This window comes from Hipposideros armiger, unplaced genomic scaffold (assembly GCF_001890085.2).
Source record: "Hipposideros armiger isolate ML-2016 unplaced genomic scaffold, ASM189008v1 scaffold_857, whole genome shotgun sequence".
In the NCBI taxonomy this organism is placed as follows: Eukaryota; Metazoa; Chordata; class Mammalia; order Chiroptera; family Hipposideridae; genus Hipposideros; species Hipposideros armiger.
The window spans coordinates 118,499-143,842 of NW_017732207.1; the positions used below are offsets into that span (position 1 = coordinate 118,499).

The window sequence follows — 25,344 nt, forward strand, 5'->3', positions numbered from 1 at the left end:
TCAGAGATCCCATGTCTAAGACAATCAGCACATGACATTTCCCTCATCACACAGATTAGTTCAGAGTTATCTAACAATTACAAGGCTTAAGACTCTTCTATGTTTATGAGAGAAGTTTGTCTCTGCTGGTCATAAATGAAGAAGCCCAAATTGTTGCTGGCAACCATCCAACTATGAGGGAACCCAGCCATAGCAGTCAGAGTCTAGAAAATAGAGAAAGCAAGCCAGGTTCCTCACCAATTCATACCTGCATCACTCTCAAACACTGGGCTTTTCAGATACACAAGCCAATATATTTCATTTATTGTTTAAACTAGTTTGAGCTGTGTTTTCTGTTACTTGCAACCAAAAGCGTACAAATTAGGCTGATCATATATCTTGTGTTTGCATGGGCCAGTCTTGGTTTATATCTGTTGTTCTTAGGTTAATTATTAAGATCAGTCCTTTTCACTCTCGAAAGTGTCCAATTTGTATAACGAGTTACACGGCCACCCTAATTAGAACTAATATTATACAGTCTTCTTCATGTAACTGACAAAACAACCACTGAAAAATCATGAATGATGACCAACTAGACATAAAACTCCTCAAGTCGGCATGTAGGAAGCAGATGACAAATGGTGCTAAAAGTAACCATTCCAGGGGTCCAATACAAGAATTCCTGCTTGGTAGTTGGCAGAAAATAAAATCCAGTTCAGATCTAACAACAGCAAATAAAGTCCTAAACCTAACTAAACTCCCGCATTAGTACATTGCCTCATAATATTTAGTTGAATCTTTGCTCATATTTTAACACACACACAACCCCAAAACCAAATCTAAATTTGGGAGTGTTACTAAGTAGAGTTTAGAATTTATATCTCAGGTGGTCTGAAATTTCTTACATATAGAGAATAAAGAAAAGTTACAGGTATTGTACCATGTGTCAAGAAATCAAAGTTAGTTTATAAGAATACAATAAAAAGTTTCCCATAATTTTGCTCTCTTATTTCTAAAGGTAAAAGAGTCATTCCTTCCCCCTAACTAAAAGAGGCAAAGACAATTTTTCCAGATTTGTTCATCTGTTAACAGTAATTAGCTTCCAAGTTTCCAGGTTAAACCTTTCTGCTTAATATTATGATACAACTTGGGTGATACTAAACCATATTTTATTTCCAATAAATGTCCCAGATCTTCAAACAGTGTAAAAAATAAGATCATTCTTAGATCACATGAGAGAAACCTGGTTTCTACCACATTCAGCCTATGCAAAATATTTCTGAAAATAAAATTTTTAGATAACAAGGTTTTCAGAAAGTCTATTGTGCACCATAAAGCATGTGTCTTTCTGTGGGTACTTCCGGCATACTAACAGAAGATTCTGCAAAGCCAAATCAAACAACAGATCCAGTTCTAAAGACATGCTACACATCTATGATGGATGGGTAAAAAACAAACACCAGAAAATCTACAAAAACACATTTCATTAATTTTAGATTATTTTTATAAAGCATAAGCACAGGATTAGAGGTAAACTTAACTTGGCTGTTTTAATCATGGCTCCCACTAAGTCAGCGGTTCTCAACCTGTGGGTCACAACCCCTTTGGGGGTCGAATGACCCTTTCACAGGGGTCGCCTAAGACCATGGGAAAACAAAAAGATATTTACATTACGATTCATAACAGTAGCAAAATTACAGTTATAGAGTAGCAATGAAAATAATGTTATGGTTGGGGGTGACCACAACATGAGGAACTGTATTAAGGGGTTGCGGCATTAGGAAGGTTGAGAACCGCTGCACTAAGTGGTATGTTCCTTAACAGGACTATGAGTTATTTCTGTATGGAGGCATATCTTTTTTATATCTCTACCCAGTTCCTACCATATAGTAGGCACTTAATATGTATTTATGGAATGATAATATGCTTTATAATCCTAAAAAATCTACCACCTCCTCCCAGCTTACCCATCTCACAACCAGTTAACAGTCAATACTTTTCTAAAAATTAATCTAAAAAAAAAATGGTAATAAATCCACAAGTTCAACTTCCCTAAATATTTAAAAAATCTAGGTAGATTAATAATTGCCATCTCTTCTGGCCCTCTAATTCTAATTTTGAAACAACTACTATAGAAAACTATATATATTTTTAATTTTCATAAATTTCCATTTTTACAAATCCACTAAAGTTTACAAAATATGTTCGTGCAAAACAGATCCATAAAATGTTTACCAATGTCTATAATATGTAAAAGCCAACGTAATAGTAATACCATTATATCAGAGGTCAAAATCTCTTTTGGATTTGATTAGGAAGCCAGGAAGAACACAAGTCACTTAATGAATCTACATCTGGATAGTTTGATTGCAGCTAAAACATTAGTCATTTGGGTTAACTAAGTAATTGAGTACAGTCTATGGTTCTGGCGATCAATCCTGTCCCAAACATGAGGTTTCCAAATGTGCTACTAAAAACTTAGAAAATTCAAGTTTACAGTAGATAGTGTCATTGAATCCTCCTCATTCAGCCTTATTTTCCCTCTTAGTTCCTCAGCACCAACTTTCTGTCTTGAAGACATACCACAAAAACCTATTTCAAAATAACTTAAACTATAATAATTCAAATATAATTTAAATCTCTAAAAGTGACACTGATAATGTGGTTTCTCATATATAGGTCACACCAAGGCTTAAATACTGAGTGACAAGACACTTTTTATCCAAGACATAGGAATGTTTTATTTTAGAAAGTGTAACAATTAATTCTTTTCCCTATATTCTTTTTTAAATTGATGAAAGAGCCAGGTTTTGAATGAGTTTTTCCAAGAGTTTCTAATTTCTACAACATTTTATATCGGTTCCCAAAGGATCCTCCCATTACATCAACCTAATTTATTCTGGGGATCCTGATCATGTTACAAAGTAAACCAAAAGCCCCTTCACAACACAACCTTTTAAATTTCCCAGTCTTTGACCCAATTTCAACACTATGAAAACTACTCCACCTAGCTCCCCAAATACTAACCCATGAACATCTTTGAACTTGCCATCTACTCTCCCGCACTCCTTGGACCTTAGCCTATCACCTCTGCAGCACTCCTAGATTCTAGTGCAACATTTCTGAGAGTAACCTTCAGTCCTGGACAAAGAACCTGATTATCTGCTACTTCTTAGTTCTAACATGAACTATCCTGAAAGTAAACAAGTTTTAATCTCCACCACTGAAGGCTGATTAATCACTACCACATAGTAAAGTTTATTTCTCAGTCTTCTGTTCCACTAAGCAAACATTTCCAGTAAACTTGTAAAATACTGACCTCATGGAAAATTTATTCCAATTTTTTAAATTACAAGCAATATTATGTATTTTGCTTGTAATTAAAAAAATAAATTAGGATTAAAAAAATTGGAATAATTTCATATAGTGCTAGGGATACTTTGCCCTAGAAAAATTAAGTTTGGAGTTTTCAAAACTGAAATAAAATACAAGATAACTAAATAACACAGTTTCAATGAATAGCATATTACAAAATATATATGAAATGCACCCAAATATACAACTGCTATGGAATCCCAAATTTCAGGTTTTATACCTGGGGCTAGAAAAATAATGCAGCATAACAGCCCCCCCCAAAAAAATATCCAATAATAATCTGAGCCAAATCAAGAGCAGACTGTTAAAGGCTAGAACTAAACTTTTTAGTTTTAGTCATCTGAAGCAGCTTATTGAAAAAACAGGATGCTCTATAGTGCATGTACAGATATAAGTCCTTATGGTGTTAAGCCACAGTTTCCCTCAGCACCCTATTTACCCTAGCAAAATAATAAGTTACGTTTCACACATGAACCCGTACATAAATGTTTGCAGCAACTTTATTCATAATCACCCCAATCTGGAAGCAATCCAAATGTCCTACAACTGATGACTAGATAAACTGTGGTACAGCCATACAATGAAATACTACTCAGCAATTAAAAGGATGCATGTCAAATGCATTAAGCTAAATTAAAGGACATCTTGGTTGCTTCCAAGTTTTGGTAATTATGAATAAAGCTGCTATAAAATCATCCATGTGCAAGATTTTGTGTGGACATTAAGTTTTCGATTCATTTGAGTAAATACCAAGGAGCATGACTGCTGGCTGGATCATACGGTATGTATAGTTTTATAACGAACTGCCAGAGTCTTCCGAAGTGGCTGTACCATTGGGCATTCCCACCATCAAATAAGAGCTCTTGCTGCTCCACAGCCTCGCCACCATTTGGTGTCGTCAATGTTTTGGATTTTTGGTCTTCCTAATAGATGTGTAGTATTTCATTATTATTTTACAAAGGACTTTTTAAACAGGCATTTGACATATATTTGAAGATACGTATATGTAAAACTTTCACATTTTAAGAAATAATCCTTGTCATAATTCTGATAACCTAGCATGCCATCAGCACAGAAAAAGTTAAGTATGACCTACAGACATCTGCAAAATATCAAGATAAATAATATTGCACTATAAAAAAAAGAAATAAAATTCTGCCAAAAAGAAAGGTAATTTAAGAATACTGAAGATTCACAAAACTAATGTTAAAGAGATCACTGTCCATTTAAATGCCCATATTTTCTTTGATTAAAGGAAGTTTTATTTAAGCATTTTTGTGAAATGTTTAGTTATTATAAGCCTAAGGCCATAAAGGTATACTATGGCATATATTGGGTCTTCAGAAAAGTCATGATGTATTTTGTCTGTTTTTCAAAGGTCATTGATTTATATAAACAAAGATCAATCCATGATATATTGCCTGTTTTGCTCGATAACCTTTTGCCATCTTTCAGTGAGCTTCATAATTCCTCATTCATAGAAGGACCTATTTTTATTTACAAAAACTGAACAAGGTGCTGATTTACAGCCTCATTTGAATTGAACGTTATACCATGCAAGGAGTTGTGAAGAGAGCGAAACAAGTGGAAGTCCAACAGCGCAAGGTCAGGCGAGTACAGTGGGTGTGGCAACACATCCCATCCAAGCTCCAATAATTTTGACGGGTGATCAAACTTGTGTGTGGTCTCGCATTGTCATGATGGAACACAACTTCTTCACGATTAACGAGCTCAGGAAGTTTCTGGATGATGGATTTGTTCAAACTGTCCAATTGCCGACAGTACATATTCGAACTGATTGTTTAGTTCCTTGGTAGGAGCTTGAAAAACATGACACCTTTAAAATCCCATCACACTGAAAGCATAACCTTCCTCTGATGAATGTCTGCTTTCCATGTCGTTTGAGGCGAATCATCACATCAGCACCAAGATCATTTGCGTACCACATTGTTGTAAACAATCCACTTCTCATCACCAGTTATGTCACTTCAAAAAAGGATTATTTTCCTCATGTTTAATGAGCATATTGCAGATGTTTATATGCACTGTCAAATGAACTTCTTTGAGTTCATTCGGAACCCAAATATCGAGCTTGCTTACGTATCTCAGCTTCTTCAGGTGGTCATGAACGCTTGAATGATGGATGTTCAATGTTTCTGCAATGTCTCATGTTGTGTAACATGGGTTTGACTCCATCGATGCCTTTATTTTGTGGTTATCAACCTCCGTGGGCCTCCCTGACCGAGGAGAGTCGTTGAGATCAAAATCACCAGCATGGAACTTCGTGAGCCATTGTTGGCACTGACATTCTTGTAGAGCATTGTCACTGTAAACTTTACGCAACTTTTCACAAGATTAACGCACGTTCTTCCCTTTATGGAAAAAAACAGTAAAATATGGCAAAAATGCAGAGTTTGGTCTTTCACCTTCAACGTGTAAAATCTCCAAAACTCAATCAAATCGCTCAATTTTTTTTTAGAATGAAGCTAGAACTGTCAACTGTCAAATGACATAGCAATAACATAGATGCGAATGACTCTAGTGTTTCCAAAACTGAACTAGTGCCATCTGTCGCAAACATGCGTCATGACTTTTCCAAAGACCCAATAATTTATCTAAGGCTTATTCATCTGTTGCAGCATAATATTTTTCTGAAGTTTGTCCATATTCTGATTGAGGAAACTAACCTGATTTTGTTTGGGTATTAATTTAAGCTATGAATGTAGTATATTTTCTTCTATAAATCACTCATATACACATAAAACAATATTTAAAAAATCATTTAGTATTATGAAAAATATTCTAATAAGACAAACATGTAAATAAAGGAAACACTGGATGTTTTTAATTTATGGATTCAAAACCATATTCTTCCCAGAAAGTATACCTTTACACATATATATCTGAAGCATAAAGATTATATTCAAAAGCTTGTTTTAAGAATTTACTACCTGTAATACTTTACGCTGTATTTATTCTTTAGTTGTTCAATAATTTTAATTCAAATAAAATACCCTGGGTTACTATTTCTTTTTTACAAAGAGCCTCAAGGTCACTTATGACTGCCTAAGGACAACAGACTACCTTTCTTGGAGTAGGAAATATTTGTTTTTCCCAGCACCTCAGAGCATAATATAAGAAGTAGAATCATAGTAAGATATGTGATTTCTTGTCTCTTCTTTTTGAAACTGAAGTGCAATCACATATTTAAAAAGCTTAGGCCTGGGCGTTATCCACTGGAAAACTTCCCTAGATGCCTAAATCCAAGGCATCTATATGGGCAAGAAAGGATTTTTTTAAGCCATCAGTTTCAACAGTCATCAATAAAAGATGCTCTATTGACCAATCCCAGTAGCAGCAACTAAATCAAGTAGCTATACTAACGTGACAATATGAGAAACATCTATTGAATAAAACTAATGGCAGTCTAAATTATAAATACGAATAAAACTGCCATGGTTCTCTCCAAGAAATACTAAAATAACAAATCACAGTCTCATATCACAATATACACTGAAGTCCCCTTTAAAAAACTGGTTCTCAACCAGGTGTGATTTTGCCCCTCAGCGAACATTTGGCACTGTCTAGAGACATTTTTGGTTTCCACAACTTCAGGCAACGGTGCAAACTGCATCTAGTAAGTAGAGGTCATGGATGCTGCTAAACATCCTACAACGCACCTGACAGGCCTTCACAACAAGAAATATCTTGCTCAGAATGTCAATAGAGGTTGAGAGTCCTTGCACAAAAATGACCTAAACATGAATCCAGAGTATAGCGTCTGCTAAACAAGTGTGTAGAAAAGCAAGTACTTCTGGGGAAAAAAAATCATATGATAGAGAGAAAGGAGAAAGTCAAAGGTGAGAGGTTCCATATAGCCATAAGTTCTTGACCAAAGATATCCTGGCCAATTAAAATTGTCTCTAAGCGCTCAGAGAAGCTGATAGCTATTCGATCAAAGGGTGAGCAGCTCAGTAATTTCCAAGCAGAGACAAATAATAGGTTATAACCACCATTCCATGAGCACCAACCATGTAAAAACATTATCCATAGTGTTTTACATGTATCAATTCACTTAGTAATCACAGCTACTCTAAGTTGTAGGTATCTTAATTATCTCTATTTTAGAAAGGCACAGGGAATTTGCCTCTGGTTATATGGCAAGTAGGTGGCAGAACTGGGATTTGACCTAGGCAGTCGGGCTTTAGAGTCCCAGTCTTATCCAATACAATATACTGCCTCATATGCTGGACCTGGGAAAGTCTGAGGACAGCAGGAGAACAGAGAGAATCTTCACAGAAACTTGGAGCCTTTTCCTGAGTACTAAGCAGCAGCCATCAATTGCTGGGTGTTGGGCAAAGGAGCTAAGACCTAGCCAATATAACTAACTATAAGAACTGCTTAATATCACAAGACAGATAAGCTCTCGGGTGTGGAAGAGTGTGTGGGGAGTATGTGTATGTGTGATTTGTTATGAATTTCACTAAAATAAAGTGTGTACACCACAAAATTAACAAATAATAATAAAATATACTTTACCTATTATTGTAAATTCCATATAGTCAGTTGACTCTCACATAATATTTTAGTTGATTTGTTGCTGTACTCGTCTCTAACCAACTTATGGTTGCAACTTACAAATGAGTGCAGTACCAACATGAATGATGGTTAATAATTTGTTTCATTTACATCAGAAAGATAAAAGTGAAACAACAGAGGCTTATGTCAGAACTTCACTTGTTTGTCCAATGACATGAGCAATTTCTTTGCTGATAATGGTTGTCTAATACCAGAAAACATCTCCTTAATTTTTTGTGCTATTCACAACAGACTTAGAACATTCAAGTTTAATCTGGATTAATATTTCCTCAACATCACTTTCTTAAGACTGCACAATCAACAAATTAAGCTCTATGTGTAGCATTTGCCAATTCCTGTGGTATGATACACTCCCTGTATTTGTGGTACAAAATCTCCCATTTAAATGGCAGGTTTCAAGCTATCAACAGGATGCCCAGTTACACAGCATTATATTGTATTTCAGACGTACAAAACCTCGAGCATAGATAATAGTAAAATACAGTCATATAATTAGGAAGTGATGAGTTTTGAGCATTTAGCTTTGTTTTTAATATGACTTAATTTTATGTTATACAATTTAATTTTTAATATGTTGTATTGAATAATTGGCTTTCAAAATTCTTGAAAAACTAACAACTGGCTCTTAAACCAGCACAAGCCAACTGTAAGTATATGAAAGCTTGCCTTGCCCTCTACCAGAAAGTCTCGATTCCTTGGAGTCAATTCGGCTTCACTGAAAAATGTAAGTCAAATATCGACTTGCTCTGTGCTGTACCTAGCAAAACTTATTTACTTTCCTCACTCCACCTACAAGGAGGTTCATCCACCAAGAAGTAAGACTACTAATGAGTTGTTCTTCATTTGTAAGAATGTACACATCCTATTATATGAGAAGAACAGAATTAAAATTTTACAAACAGAAGGAAACGAAGATCACATACACTCCAGTAGTGTTCAACTTTAGTTAGCCTTTAAGAAAGAAACAATACAAATTCTACACAAATTCTTCCATAAAGTTGACATAACTTTATCCTAATACCAAAACCAAACAAAGGCAGCACATGAAATGTTTCTAAAATTTTAGCAAATCGAATCTAATAACATATAAAAAGGATACTACATCATACCAAGTGATGATTACCCCAGGAAAGCAAGGTTAACATTAAAAAAAAAAAGATATAATCTACCTATATCCAAACTAAAATTACATGCATGATCATCTCAATAGATGCATAAAAAGCATCTGAAAAAAATCCAACAGACATTCCTATTTAAAAAGAGAAAACTCTCATGTATAAAAATAAAAGAGAATGTATTCAGCCTGATAAATGGTATCTCTGAAAAACCTATAGCTAACATAATGATACTTAACAATGAAATTCTGAATGCTTTTCTGCTAAGATCAGGAACAAGGCAAAGATGTCCGCTCTCACTTTTATTCAACTTTGTACTGAAGGTTCTATCTAGTCCATGCAATCCAACAAGAAAAAGATATAAAAAGCATTAAGATTGGAAGGAGGAATTAAACCCATCTTTATTCTCAGACAAGATTGTGTATATGTGGAAAATCCTACAGAACGACAAAAAAGCTAACATTGGGTTGTCGGAAAAGTCATGACGCATTTTTGCAACAAAAAACATAGAAAAAATATGTCACTACTTTTCCGACAACCCAGTAGAACTAATAAGTTTAGCAAAGTTACAGGCTACAAGATAAATATACCCCCCAAACCTATTGTATTTCTATATACAAGTTAACAAGCAATCAGAAACTGAAATTTTAAAAATATCATTTATAATAGCATCAAAAATTATAATACATAAGTAGGAATAAATATGAAAAAGAACATGCAAAACTTATATACTGAAAACTACCACACATTGCTGATAAAAATTAAAGTGCTAAATAAATGGACACATACATCATATTCATAGGAGGCTCAACATTGTTAAGATGTTAATTTTCCCCAATTGACTTACAGGTTCAATGCAATCCAAATAAAATCCTAGCAGGTAGTTGCTATAGAAATTGACAAGCTTATTCTAAAATGTACATGGAAATACAAAGGACTTAGAACAGCCAAAACAACTTTGAAAACGAAAAATTAATTAGAGGATGTATACAGCCTGATTTCAAGAGTTATTATTAAGCTACAGTAATCATGGCAATGAGATACCAGCATAAAGATAAAAGGCTCAAGAGAACAGAACAGAGAGTCTGGAAGTAAATGCACACATATATATGGTCAATTAATTTACAACAGAGGTGCCAAGGCAATTTAACAAAGAAAGGAAATTCTTTAACAAGTAGTGCTGGAACAATTAGGTTGCCATAGTCAAACAAATGAACCTCAATGTTTATCTCACACCATATATAAAAATTAACTGAAAATTAGTAACATGCATTGACATGTATTATTAATTCACTTAATAATCACAACTACTCTAAGTTGCAGGTGTTTTCATTATCTCTATTTTAGAGAGGCACAGGGAACTGCAAATGTAAAAACTAAAAATATAAAACATCTAGAAAACATGGGAAAAACCTTAGTGATCATGAGTTTGGCAACGATTTAAAATAACAGGAAAAAAGCATGATCCATAAAACAAAAAGTTGATAAGATGAACTTCATCAAAATCAAGAACTTTTGTTCTTTGAAATACATTAAGAAAGCTAAAGAACAATCCACAGACTGGAAAAAAAATTTGCAAATCACAAGTGTGATAAGGAATGTATATCTAGCATAAACAAAGAACACTCAACACTCAGTAAGAAAAAATTTTAATGGACAAAACATTTTAACATATACTTCATCAATAATGGTAAATGCAGATAAGTACATAAGATGTTCAATGTCATTAGGGAAATGAAAATTAAACCACAATGAGATACCACCACACACTTACGAGAATGACTAAAATAAAAAAGATTGACCAGGCAATAATGTGGAACAACTGGAACTCTCATACACTGCAGATAAGAATGAAAAAAAGCAAAACTTTGAAAAATAGTTTCACAGTTTCTTAAAAAGTGAAATATACACTTATCATTATGATCCAGACATTCTAGTCCTAGACATGTACCCAAGAAAAATGAAAACATATGTCCACTCAAAGACTCAATTGATCCCAAATGTTCTTAAGTTTTTTCTGTAATAGCCCAAAACTGGAAACCCAAATGTCTATCAACAGACTAACACATAAATAAAATGTGGTAAATACAAACAATGAAATATTACTCAGCAACAAAAAGGAATGACCCACTGATATGCATGACATGGATAAACCTCAAAATAATTTTGCTGAGTGAAAGAAAACAATTTTGATAATTTCAGCAAACTATTTCATATGCTAATTGTTTTTTAAAAATTGACCTAGAAGCAAGGGAGTTGAGAAGGTCCACATAGGTCTTGATTTTAAAACAGCCCAGCACAAGTCCTATAGATTAATAAGTTGGTAATAAATTCTCATTTATCTTCATATGTGCCCTCAGAAACCACAAGGAGACAAGTATAACTCTAACTAGCAGGAGGTACTCATATAGATAGATGACAGTTTGGCTACAGACCCAGGAATACCCAAATCCTAATACTCTCATACCCCGAAACCCTGAATCCAAGTAACCTGAACGGAGTACATAGTGACGCAGAAACAGTTCATTTTTCTGACATAGGAACAACAAATGTAACCCTCATTACAATGCAGCTTACTATTCAACAAACTTAGAGATAACACAAGGGAAACTGTTCCCATTTCTCTAATGAATTCTCACACTAGCAGTTCCTCTCTTTCGTTTTCCTACTTGGTCACTAATACACACACTAACAAAATAAATACGAACAATGGTTTGGGATTTTTTTTTTTTGTACTCTTGTCCTCCAAATTCTGTCAACCTAACTCTGATAGCACTCACGTCCCTCTGAGGACAGTTATAAGGTTTCCAGGTAAGCAAGAAAAAAAGCCACAGACCAACAAAGTTTCCACCTTGTTATGTACTCGAGATGCTATTATGTAGTTAAGAAGGATCTATCCAATATCTGGCATGTGTTCAGGGATAAACGTGCAGTCATCTGTCTATTCTCTGCATTCTCCTTAACATACTGATCATCAAAGGTCGCTCACTGTATCTGAAAATTCTCAGATACAGTGAAAATTCTCCTTTGTTTCCACTATAGTTAACCTACTAAAGTTAAGTGGGAGGGGAAAAGACAAAAGCAGGAGTGCTATATTCACAAAGATATCTACAATTTAAGACCAGAGAGTTTACCGCCAAGTATTCTACTAAAATTGGTAACCAATAACAAGTATTGCTCAAAGAAAAGCATTCTCCTAAATCAATTGTCTGTGCAATCTGAAGATGAGTAAACGGAGAATACACAGCACAGTGTTTCTTCAACCGGAAATGTAAACATCTCTTCTGCTATAAACTCAAGTGTAAATACATTCAGACCCAAACTGAGACAAACTGCAAGAGTCACAGATTATCCAGATATACCACATTGTTAAAAAAATAAGCCTATCAAGAGTGAGAGTTCCTGTCACTCAAAGTAACAAATCCACTAGAAAAACTGGATTCAGTCCAACATATTTAAATGTGAAAAAGAAAACTGAATTTATATTCTAACATTTCATAAAAAATAGAAGTATCTTCTTCCTTCTCCTACCTTCCAATTTCAGGCTTTGCCTCTCTAATGGTTTATAAAATCAAAGAATTAAGTAATGTTTCACAAATATAATGTGTTAAGTTTGTTTATGTAAGCAAAATATTGTCTGTGTATTAAGAATGTTGTATTGTGTCAAGAACATAAAAACACTAATTCAAGAAATTATTCTGTTTCTATTACTAGGAAAGTGAACTGGATAAGTATTAAAAAACTAAGGATTTGACTAATAAATCATTTTAATAATGAATAGCTTTTCTAATTATTTTGGCTTTTCTATTTCTTTGGAAAACAATAATATCAGTTGACTGATAATGAAAGTCTAAGAGTAACCATAAAAGCTGCCCCATACTTTTGAACTAAATAATACAATGCTTCAGTGTTAGATGCACACAGAAATATACACAAAAAGGTGTTAAAACTAGTTTTATTTTATCTGAGAACCAGGGTTTAGAATTTGGAAAAGCCGTATCTAAATCTACAAGACTCCATTAAAAACAGTGGCATAAAACAGAAAAACCTTAGTAACAAAACTCTGTCTGGGATAAAACTTGATAAGGCACAGAGAAAAGCTCCATCCAGGAAAGGGTTCTAAGGTGCCAGCAACTTAATTATGAAAGAATTTAAAAGACAGGGTCAATGATGACTCAAATTGATCTAAACAGATAGCATTAAACGACAGAGCTAATCCTTAACTTTTTGGCATGAATAAATGCCTAATAAGAGTACCCACTCTGCTCATACAGATGACTGCCAAGAAGGTGGTGCTTTGTACGGAGCGGAAAAGGTTTGAAGGGAAGGGGTGTCAGCTTTAAAATAGTTCCTAAAATAGTTGCTTACAAGGATAAAGAGAACTTACAAAGGCTTTGAGTCAAGCTTGGTTCCAGGAAAAGGATACTTTGGCCCTATGTGAAAGCAAAAACCAGTCATTGTAAAATACAGATACCCAGATTTTGTCATCAGAAGGAAGAGTATTGTTCATTTCCCACAAAGGTAGCAGAGCCTTTAACTTGAATTCCTAGTTTTTCCTGGCAGGTAGATACTCTGCAAAAGCAACAAAGCAAACTAAATATAAAACTCTTCTGAATTTCAATCCTGCAGTCAAAATGCCAACTTTACAAACTCATCAAAGGTCACAGAGGAACAAATTTCCTGTTTTGTTACTTAAACTTATTACCTTCCTCCTTAACTAACCAATGCAGAATTTCCTTCTTGTTTTGAGGCTGACAAAATGAGGACAGTATACTTACAACATACTAGGAACAATAGGCAGTTACCCAGTCATGGAATAGAATTTGATATGATTTTCTAAAGCCCAGCTGCACACAATCCATGTCTATTATTTCTCCATTTGAATAAGAACTAAATAAACAATTTTTTAAAACTTTATTTTGAGGTTGTTTTACAAAAAAAAAAAAGAAAGTGTAATGCTTTATAAAAATTCATCAAAAATCTATTATTTTTAATTAGAACTGTGTTCCCTGTACTAGAAACCTTATATAGTCTATGAAAGATGAGAAAAATGTAAACAATGAATGTTATATTATAAACATTTATTTCCCATCTCTTTCTAGAATGTATTTAAAGTTGCTTTCCACAAAAGATATATAATTGCTCACAAACAACTGTAATTTAATAAAGAAATGTGTATAACTTCCATAAAAGAGCTAGTAAGAAGAATGAAATTCAATTGGAACAGTTCTTGACCAGGTTGATGATTAACTGTAAAATGTGCTACAAGTACTGTAATTTGTAACAAATAAAAGTAAAAATGACCTAAATTTGAATACAATTTATACACACAATATAAATATACAAAGTATGTTTTATTACTGCTATCCCTCCCTATCCTTTTACTAGCATTCTAACAATGAGAAAATGGAAGAGTTACAGCTATTTCTCAAAGATATTATAAACAATGATGGATACATGTTGCCTATGCACATATCACCCTTCATGTACATTATATGGCTTTACTAGTCGTCATCCTATTAAAATTTGGCCGTCTCTCTTATCACTCTAATGAAAAATGTTCTCATTAAACATAACTTTGAATTACTAAAGCGATTTTTAATCCCCTTGTCAGTCAGTCAGTACTCATCCTGTGTGGCGTCTCTGGTTTTGAAAACTGAGGACCACCCTCTATTTCTTGCAACTTTCCCCGCCCCTATCTTGTGAATCAAATTTTTAAGTTGGCTGAAAGAAGGCATAGATTATGAGTGGGAGAGAGAAGAAGCTGTATGTCCACACTATGTCCAGATACTACGCTAGACAGATTTACATGCATTATTGCATTTAATTTCACTAAAATTATAAACTACATATTATTAATTGCCATTTTACTGATGAGGAAGTTGAAATGCAGAGAAGTTGTGAAACATCCAACACTTATCATAGCTAATAAGTGACTGGAATGGAATTTGAACATGGGTAAGTCCAACTACAAAATCGAAGCTTCTTCTAATAAACTACGAAAAGTTTAATTTTAGATGTTTCTAGAAGAAAATGCAGAATAATCATCTCATAATGGAGTGCAGAAAATTTTGCTAAGCAAGGTAAAGACCTAAAGAAAAAGAATAACAGATTAAACAATATAAAAAAATGTAAAGTCTATAAGAAACAAGTAAAGTCATAAAACCAAAAGATAGAAAGGAAATTGGAGCAAAATGTCTCTGTAATATTTATAATAAATAATAATGTAATGTTTCTAAAATATAAACATCTTTTACAAATAAATTTTTAAAAATATAAACACCCCAATAGAAAAATTGGGGGTAAAGGTCACGATGAGGCGAATCACAAAAGAATAAACACCGTGGCCAAAAAAAAGTGAAAAACATATAACCCCACTATTAATAAAATTGCAAATTTAAAAAATATATGATATGCTATATATATTCTTTATTCTCAGAATAGCAAAGATTAATAATGTGAATAAGAGTTTGGGGAAATAGGCATTCATTACACAACTGGTGGTAATATAATTTTATGCAACATTTCTAAAGGGCAACCTGACAAGATATACCAATATTTTAAATGTGCAATCATTTTAATCCATCAAGTCTACTTCTAGAAATTTATCCTTTAAAAAAGTGTGCAAAGGTGTATATACAAGACTTTTTACTGCAGTAGTGTTGATAATCGCCAAAACTAAGGAAATCAATTGCCAATAAAAAGGGGACTGAATTACAGCACATCAATAAAATAGATTACAACTCAGCCATTAAAACGCATATTGTGTGGAAATCTAAAACGATGCAGCTGCTGTGGAAAAGTCTGTCAATTTCTCAAAAAGTTAAACACAGAATTACATATGAACCAGTAATTCTACTCCTAGTTATATATCCAAGAGAAAGAAAACATATGTCCACACAAAAACTTGTACATGAATGTTCATAGCAGAATTATTTATAATAGCCAAAAAGTAAAAACCCAAATGTCCATCAGCTGGTAAACAGATGAACAAAATGTGGTATATCCACACAATGGCTTATTATTCAGCCACAAAAAGGAATGAAGTAGTGTTACATGTTACAACACGGAATACTTTTGAAAACATTATGGCAGCTGAAAGAAGCCAGACACAGAAGGTGACATAGTGTATAATTCTGTTTATATGAAATGCCTAGAATAGGCAAATCCACAGAGACAGAAAGTATTGTAGATTGGTGGTTGCCAGCAGATGGCGGAATGGGCAAATTGGAATTCCTAATAGATAGGTGTGAACTTTCTTTAACAGGTGATGGAAATATTCTTGAATTAGATAGTGGTGGTGTTCACAACAGTGAAAATACTTTAAAATGGTGAATTTTGTGTTATGTGATATATATCTCAATTTCTCAATGCTATAAATTTTTAAAAGCAGGAGGCATATCTGTTGATGGGGGGAAATGGCCATAATACGATGTTAAATGAGAAACCAAGCTTAAAAAACAGTGTAGCACTATGACTCTATTTATGTATGTTTATACAGTTATGTAAGTATGTATTGCCCAGAAACAGATAATAGTACTATATATATTATACTAACAGTCTTGATCACCATGAGATAGGATAACCAGAAAATTATGTTCTTCAGTATCATTTTATTTTTCTTACAAAGAACACATATTATTTCCAAAAGCAGGTATGAAAAAAATTACCATCTGCAAAAAAAGTACAGTACTGTGACAAAAATAAACGGACTAGATTTAAACCAGGAGACAATACAAGCAAAGATTATTAACCTAGGGTCCATAAACATCAGAAAATCTGTAAATTTGTATAGGAAAAACAATTACACCACTATTTTCACTAACCTCTAATTAAAATGTAGTACTTCTTTCAATTAGACCTAGACAACCTACCATAACATTAACAGTAATTGTGACTTTTGTCACTAACACAAATTATATTTTTAAATCACATTATAGTTGTTATAGATATCTCAAAAGGCCATTGATATATACCACTACTTCAAATATATATGTCACTATATATATTATCTATATACAGAGGGTGCCAAAAGAATGTATACACATTTTAAGAAAGGAAAAAGCTTCTAAATTTTGGTAGTTATTAGACTCACTGCTAGATCTTGTTATTTGAATACATTGATAAAGGGGCCCATATATTAGTATACCAAAAATTTGTTTTTATATATTCTAGTTTTCAATACATCATATTTTCTTTCATGGACTAAAATCAGTATTCTAAAAAGGCTACCCCGCCTTCTCCAGACTGCCCAAAGGTCCATACCGCCATCATCCACCCACAGCTGAACAGCACCCATGCATTAGAGGCAGGAAGGGAAACCAATCATGAGGATATTCTAATCATTCAGGCATAAAGTATTTAGGGCCTGAATTTGGGCAAAAATGGAGATGATTCCAATTTTAATCAATTTGTCTAATACAAAATTCATAATTTTTTCCCTAAATTGTTTCTTGATTTCTCAGTCATCTCTGACTTCTTTATACTCAATCACCAGTGTCACTTAAAAGCTTTCTTTTCTACCCCAATTGACCCAGATCTAATTCTTGACTTATCACTTCATCTTTTAATTTTAACTCTTTAAAATAAAAAGAACCTCTCTCCTCTCATTCTGATCTCAACTGATTCTGCATACCTCAACCAGATTAATCTTCTTAAATAATTGTTTCAAACTGCTACCAATCTGCTCAAAACCACTCAATGTTTCCGTGTCTTTACAAGCAGTACTGATAATTATAAGCTTTTAGAGACACATTTGCAGTAACTATTAATCAAAACTATTATATAGGTATGCCCTACAAAATGTCATCTAAAACATTATAACATAAAACTCAGGTATTAATAAGAGAAACTCAATTTATGGATGTAAAAAAACACTTGCTGCTCTAGAGTTGAATCTAGGATAAAATTTTAATTCCTAACCCAGGCATTTGAACCCCTCTATAATCACCATGCCCCAATTTACCTTGTCAGCCTTGTTCACACTGAAACTCTGGAAGTTAACTAGAAATTAAATCAACTTCCCTCTCGCCCTTGAATCTAGACTCATGCCTTTCTTCTACTAGATATTTGTAGATGTAATTTCTACGACTTGCCATGCCATTTGATTATTCATTCATTTGATAAGCAGTTACTAAGGCTGTAATATATACCAAACACTTACTACATAGTAGGGGTTAAGCCCCTGCTATGTATCAAACACTGGAACTATAAGGTGGCGTATCTCTGTCCTTAAAAACTCACAGTCTAATGGAAAAGCAGAGACATAAATCAGGTAAACACAAGACAATGTGGTAAATGTTATGAAAGAGGCATGCACAGGATGCTAGAGGAGCATAAAGAGCATAAAGCAAAGACAAAGTGTCAGGCAAGGTTTCCCAGTGTAGGGAGCACCTGAGGTGAATTAGGAGTATGAAAGAAGTCGGCGAGGTCATAAAAGATAATGTATTGTAGGCACATATAAAGCACAAACCAGGCTCTAAGTCACTCAGTACAGCTAGGCTAGGGAATATGTTCAAGAGAAAGGAGTAGTAATAAATGATAAAACTGGAGGTACACGAGGACAAGATCATGAGGGGCCTTACATATAATGCTATGAAATCTCCATTTTATTATAAAAGCAATAAGCAGCAGTAGGAGATTCTGCAAAGCACACAGGCTCAGGGATTCTAATGACCTAAATTTGAATTCAAGCTCTGACATTTACTTGTTACATGACTTTATTAAATTTGCCTCACTCAGCTTCAGTTTCCTCAACTATAAAATAGGAAATAATATCAATTTTGCCAGAATTCTAACAGGAGGTTAATTCACGTAACTCTCCTAGCACAGGGCTCAGCAAACTATGGCTTGGTTGGCCAGCAATGAATGGTTTTACATCCTTAAAGAATTGTTAAAAGAAAAAAGAGAACAAAAATAAAACTACAACAAAAACATAAAGAATGCAGGACAGAGATCTTATGTGACCCAAAAAGCCAAAATACTATATATGGCCCTTTACATTAAAATCTTGCCAATTCTGGCCTTACACATAATAGGCAACCAAAAAAATAGTAACTATTACATTGAAGGATTTTATGTAAGCAATGTCCAATGAATTTTACAAGGATTTCTCTGGTAACAATGCATACAAAAAAAAAAAAAAGAAGAAGTTAAAGGAGCAGTAATGAATATGGGGAGATAAGCAAGGAGGATGTTGCAATAATCTACTAACTCTTCCTTTCCTTCCTTCTCCTACCCATCAATGTGCGATCAACTTCTACACCTCCTCTCTTTATCCCTGTAGGTTACAAACCCATATTGTTCTGTATGTTGTCGCATTTAATGTTCTTTGTCACTTACCATATTCTGCCTTCACTTGTTTTCTATTTGTCTGGAGTCAAATCCCCTATAAGTAGTGTAACAGTGAGTATTTTGGAGTCAAACATCCTGATTTAAATACTGGCTTTACCAATATTTAAGACTTTATTTAACTTGTATGTCTCCTAATAATAAGAAACAGTAATAGCCAACATGTATGAAATTTTTTAGTTCACTTTTCTTACTATGGATGTGTCACGCACTATTTTAAGCACTTTATAGGTATTATTTCATTTAATCCTCACAATAACCCTGTAAGATAAGGACTATTATCTCCCTATTACAGATAAGAAACTGAAGCATGGAGAAGTTAAATGAGTTTCCTAAGAGCTGAAAAGTGAAGGATCCAAAGCTCACATTCTTAACTAGATACAGAATGAGAATCATAGTCTAAATCACCAGATTTTCAAGATTAATTCAGATTACATATTTAAAGGGAAGGAGATAACTTTTCACAGTCCTTAGTACTCAGTAGTCCATAAATACTAGCTCCATTTCCTGGTAGAAAAGACTGTATTCTAAACTTTTTTTTAGTCCCCAAAACCCTGAAATAGCAGCTTATAGCTAGTAGATGGTTAATATTTATTAATATGATAGATACACCTTTGGTGATTCAAACAATTGTACTATATATCAAGGCTATCATTCTGAGTGTAAATTCAGAATGCATTATTTCATAAATTCATATGTAGATGCTGCAGAAGACTGCACTAATTATGAATCTATAGCAGAACGTACCCTGTCATTTTAGTTTTGTTTTGTTTAAATATAAGCCTTAAGATCAGATAGCAATGAATACATCTGTAAAGATCCCAACAGTCTTTGTACAGAGACATTAAGGTTGGTATATACGAAATTTAGTTCTATTCTCTTAGTAGTATTTGTAACTGGTATTATATAACTCTGATCTATGTTACTCATTTAAGAAATCTAAGTAATTTGGGAAGAGAAAAATAAGATTGTAAACTGTAAGATTACAGAAAGAGGTTCTCTCTGCAAAAGACAAATATAAAGAAGATAAAGTGTTATAACTTCTATTTTGTGTCATCAATTTCTGTTGTTAATAAATGAAAACAATATGAAAGCCCCAAATTATTAGATGTCTATTCAGTATGAATGATGAGTCTGTCACACAACAAACTGAACTGCTTATATCTTCAAAACAATCATAAATAAATTTTTATCTGTAATGAGACTTTAAAGTGGACTAGAAAAATTAATGGGAAGTAATAATCCTACCACAAAAGAGAAAACAAAAATTCTATTCCCACTTTCCAGTTCTGCCTTAACAGGAAGATTCTTAGCTAAACTCAAAGTTATTTAACTTCTGAGATTTATAACATGCAGGACAGAAATAAAATTTTCTTTAAATACTTATCTAATCAGAATGTGACTGCATGAAAACACACTTAAAGTTTCAAAAATTAAACAAAGGGTAATCACCACATCAAATGAAACACAACCTTACCTTGTAGAGCAAAATTTCCTAAGAAAGCTATTAAAATTTTTTTTTTAACTTAAAAAAGCCAAAATCATTGATGCTGAAATATTTTAGGGAAAAAAGCCAGAAGACAATCAGGTTCAAAGTAAACATGGAATTCTTCATCAACCATACCCTCAATGTCACAAAGATTTGTTCCCTTCTTTTAATTTCTATGATAAACACTTCATTTATGATTTTGTATTTTCTCTGCTTGTGTTTATCCCTTCCAACCTAAATACCAAACTAGTCAGAAAAAAATTCTCCAGCTTTTTAAAATGTTTTTCAAAAGAAACAATATTTTCCATTCCTCAAGAAATCTGAATTATTCAGAAAATATTCAGTAAAAAATTAAGAGCCTGCCAAATGTGTATATGGATAAGAGAGCATTAAAGGACTAGGAATGGAAGAGAAAAAAGGAGGAGAAAAATGCTAGCACCCCTCTCTCCCAAACAAGTTAAACATTATTATTGCCACTCATTACTGGACACGGCATCTTCACTTTTCTAATCCCTATTTCATACTTCCATCAAAACTCAACCCTAAAACCCCTTCATGATAAAAGACTCAAACTAGGAATAGAAGGGAACTTCCTCAACATGATAAAGGGCATCTGTGAAAACCCCACAACTATCATCATACTTAACAGTGAAAGACTGAAGGCTTTCCCAAGGTCAGGAACAAGACAAGGATACCTGCTCTAGACACTTCTTTTCAACAATGCACTAGAACTTTTAACCAGGGCAATTAGGCAAGAAAATGAAATAAAATGCATCCAGATTAGCAAAGTAAAACTACATTTATTTACAGGTGACATGATCCCTGTTATACAGAAAATCCTACAAAACCCACTAAAAATCCATTAGAATTAATAAGTTCATCAAGGCCACAAAATACAAAATCAATACACAAAAATCAATTATGTTTTTATACACTTGCAATGAATGCCCCAAAAGTGTAATTAAGGAAACAATTCCATTTATAATAGCATCAAAGGACACCATCAGCAAAGTGAAAAGACAACTCACTAAATGGAAGGAAATATTTGCAAGAATGAAAGAATAAGATATTTATGAACAAATGCTACAAAAAAATTGTAAAACTTATACTCTGAAAAATATAAAACATTGTTGAAATAAATCAAAGAAGATCTAAATAAATGGAAAGATCCCATGTTCATGAACAGGAAGACTTAATATCGTTAAGATGGCAATGCTCCCCAAATTGGTCTACAGATTTAACACAATTCCTATCAAAATCCCAGCTGGCTTCTTTGCAGAAATTAATTAGATAAACCTAACATTCATATGGAAATACAAGAAACCCCAAATAAAATAATCTTGAAAAAAAAAAAACCAAAATTGGAGGACTTACACTTCTTACTTAGAAAGCTACAGTAGTGAAGACAATTGTGGCATAGGGAAAATCATGTAGATAAATGGAATAAAACTAAAAGTGCAGAAATAAACCCTCACATTTAAGATTAACTGATTTTGACAGGAGTGACAAGACAATGCTATAGGGAAAGAATAGTCTTTTCAACAAATGGTACTGGGACAAGTAAATATCCACATGCAAAGAAATAATGTTAGACTCCCTACGTCAGGCCATATACAGAAATTAACACAAAATAGATCAAAGATATAAATGTAAGAGCTAAAACTATAAAAACACTTAGGACAAAACAGAAGGGTAAATCTTTATGACCTTAGATTAGTAAATGGTTTCTTAGGTATGACACCAAAAGTACAAGCAACAGAAGAAAAAAAAAATTGGACTTCATCAAAATTAAAAACTTTTGCTCTTCAAAGGACACCATCAGCAAAGTGAAAAGACAATTCACTGAACAATCATATTTGTGACAAGGCACTTTTATCTATAATATACAAAGGACTCTTACAACTCAATAATAAAAAGATAAAAAAGCAATTTAAAAATGGGCAAAAGATCTGAATACACATCTCTCAAAAAAAGACATACAAATGACCACTAAGGAAATGAAAAGACACTCAGCATCATTAGGGAAATGCAAATCAAAATCACAATGAGATAAGATACTACTTAACATCCACTAGGAGAACTATGATCAAAAAGACAGATAACAAATGTTGGCAAGGATGTAGAGAAACTGGAACCCTTATACACACAGTTGGTGGAGATGTGAAATGGTAAGGCTGCCTTCAAAAACAGTCTGAAAGTTCCTCAAGAGTTTAAACATAGAAGCACCATATGATCCAGCAATTCTACTTCTAGGCATATACCCAAGAGAACTCAAAACTGTACACTCAAACACTTACACGACTGTTCATAGCAGAATTATTTACAATAGTCAAAAAGTAGAAACAACCCAAATGTCCATCAGCTGACAGATAAAGAAAATGTGGTATATCCATACAATGGCATATTATGCAGCCATAAGAAGAATGAAGTACATAACACAGATGAACCTAGAAAACAGAGTAAGTGAAAGAAGCCCATTATAAAAGACCACATACTATATAAAGATTCCATTTGTATGAAATATCCAGAAGAGGCAAAAATATAGTCAGAAAGTAGATCAGTGATTGCCTAGAACTAAGAGTATGGAAAAATAACGGGTACCTCTTAGAGAATACAGGATTTATATTTCAGGTGATTAAAATGTCCTAAAATTGTAGTGATGGTGGCAGTAATGTGAATAAACACTACTGAGTTATGTATTTTAAATGGACTACTTCTATGGTAAGTAAATTATATGCCAAAAAAGCTGTTGCCAAAAAAGAAACCTCCTAACTCTTTAAGTAGTCCCTGATCTTCACCATTCCATTTTGTTACTCCCTCATAGCGTGTCTGTAAATGGTTCATAGTGACCTGCACTTGTTTGTTCACTGTTTTCAAATAACTAAATTATGTTTTATCTCCCTTACTCAGAAGCTACAAGCTTCACAAGGGTTTCTTCTACTTGTTTCATACTACTTTTTAGAACTGAGTATAATAATGGGTACAGAATGAGCCCATGAATAACGTATTTATGTTTTTAATGCAATATATTAAAAATATTTGCCATGGAGAAGTTAAGCAGACTGCTAAAAAAAATCTTCTTTTGGGGGAATACAGATATATATAAAACTCCCCAGATCCATAACCAAATTCTTCAGAATAAAAATAAGTATAGGTGGACCACAGAGCTAAGGTTTCACATTACAAGAATCCTAGGCAATGAAAGATAAGGTGTGATTCAATTAAAATTAAAGTTGTCCAGAGATAAAATGCATTCAATGTATTAGAGGTTCAGTGTTAGTACAGTTAGTCAAAGAAAGTTGTAGTAGTTCTATCATGAAACATGAGCACAAGTTAATAATTAAGCCTTTACTTGGTGTTTACTTGATGATTTTATTGTTCTTTCTGGGTTAAGGCTCACAAATATTAATTACAACGACTTCAGAACTACAAAAACAGCAACAGCAAACAATAAAATATAGTAAGGTTCATGTAAATGATATTTCTTTAGCATATAAAGTAATAATAATAATGTTCTAGCTTAACAACAGAAAAAGAAAATTCAAAAAATGTGTTTCCCATGAAACTACCCCAGAAACAAAATTCGAAGTCAACTGATGTACTACAGAATTGTACACTTGAAACCTATGTAACTTTACTAACCATTGTCACCCCCAATAAACTTTAGTTTAAAAAAAAAAAAAAGTCAACTGATTTCAAAGTACAAAGAGAAACAACTCAAACAGCAAGGACCCAGTAGGCCACAATGACAATCAATAACTGGATGGTAAAGGAGAGACCCACTAATGGTTATAAAATACATTTGTAATGTTCTCTGTAAAATTTGTTATCTTTAAACAGCTGAAGTTCACTTGTCATTCAAATCTATCATAGAAGAAAGCTCTTTCCTCCCTCCTCCCTCCTCCACCTTCTCCTCCTCCTCCTATAGCTCTTACTCTTTCCTTTCTCTTTCCCCTTCCCCTCCTCCCAATTTTATTCTTTAAAGATGCAAAGTAATTTTTAAGTATTATAATTCATTTTTAGACATAATTTCATAATATGCTACCATCTAAAATAACATCATGAAATGCCCCGAGCTGTCCACCATCCAAGACTACGTTCCCATCCCCCTTGCATTAAATAAGACTGTAACGAATTCTCACCAATGAAATGTGGGCAGATGTTTGTCATTTTAAGACTGTGGATTCTTAAGAAATGGGCAGTGAGAAGTAGGCAGGGCTCTGAGGCCTTAGCGAATGATGGAACGATAAGACATAAGGAGTCTGGGCCACTCAATTACTACATGAAGGAAAAGTCACAAGCCTTGCTAACCAGGAGCACCTGCAGTGGACTGTTATGTGAGCAAAATATAAACTTGTATGTGTTAAGCCACTGAAATTTTGGAGTGTATTTATTACCCTAATTAGTATTACCCAAAGTAATACATGCACAAAGTCT

At 33.5% G+C, this 25,344-nt stretch overlaps 1 protein-coding gene across 4 annotated transcripts in view; it reads right to left on the bottom strand.

Annotated features, from left to right (window-relative positions):
- The window catches only part of CNOT6L (CCR4-NOT transcription complex subunit 6 like), a 103,927-nt gene that overhangs the window by 74,610 nt on the left and 3,973 nt on the right, over positions 1 to 25,344 (bottom strand). The window lies entirely within an intron of this gene.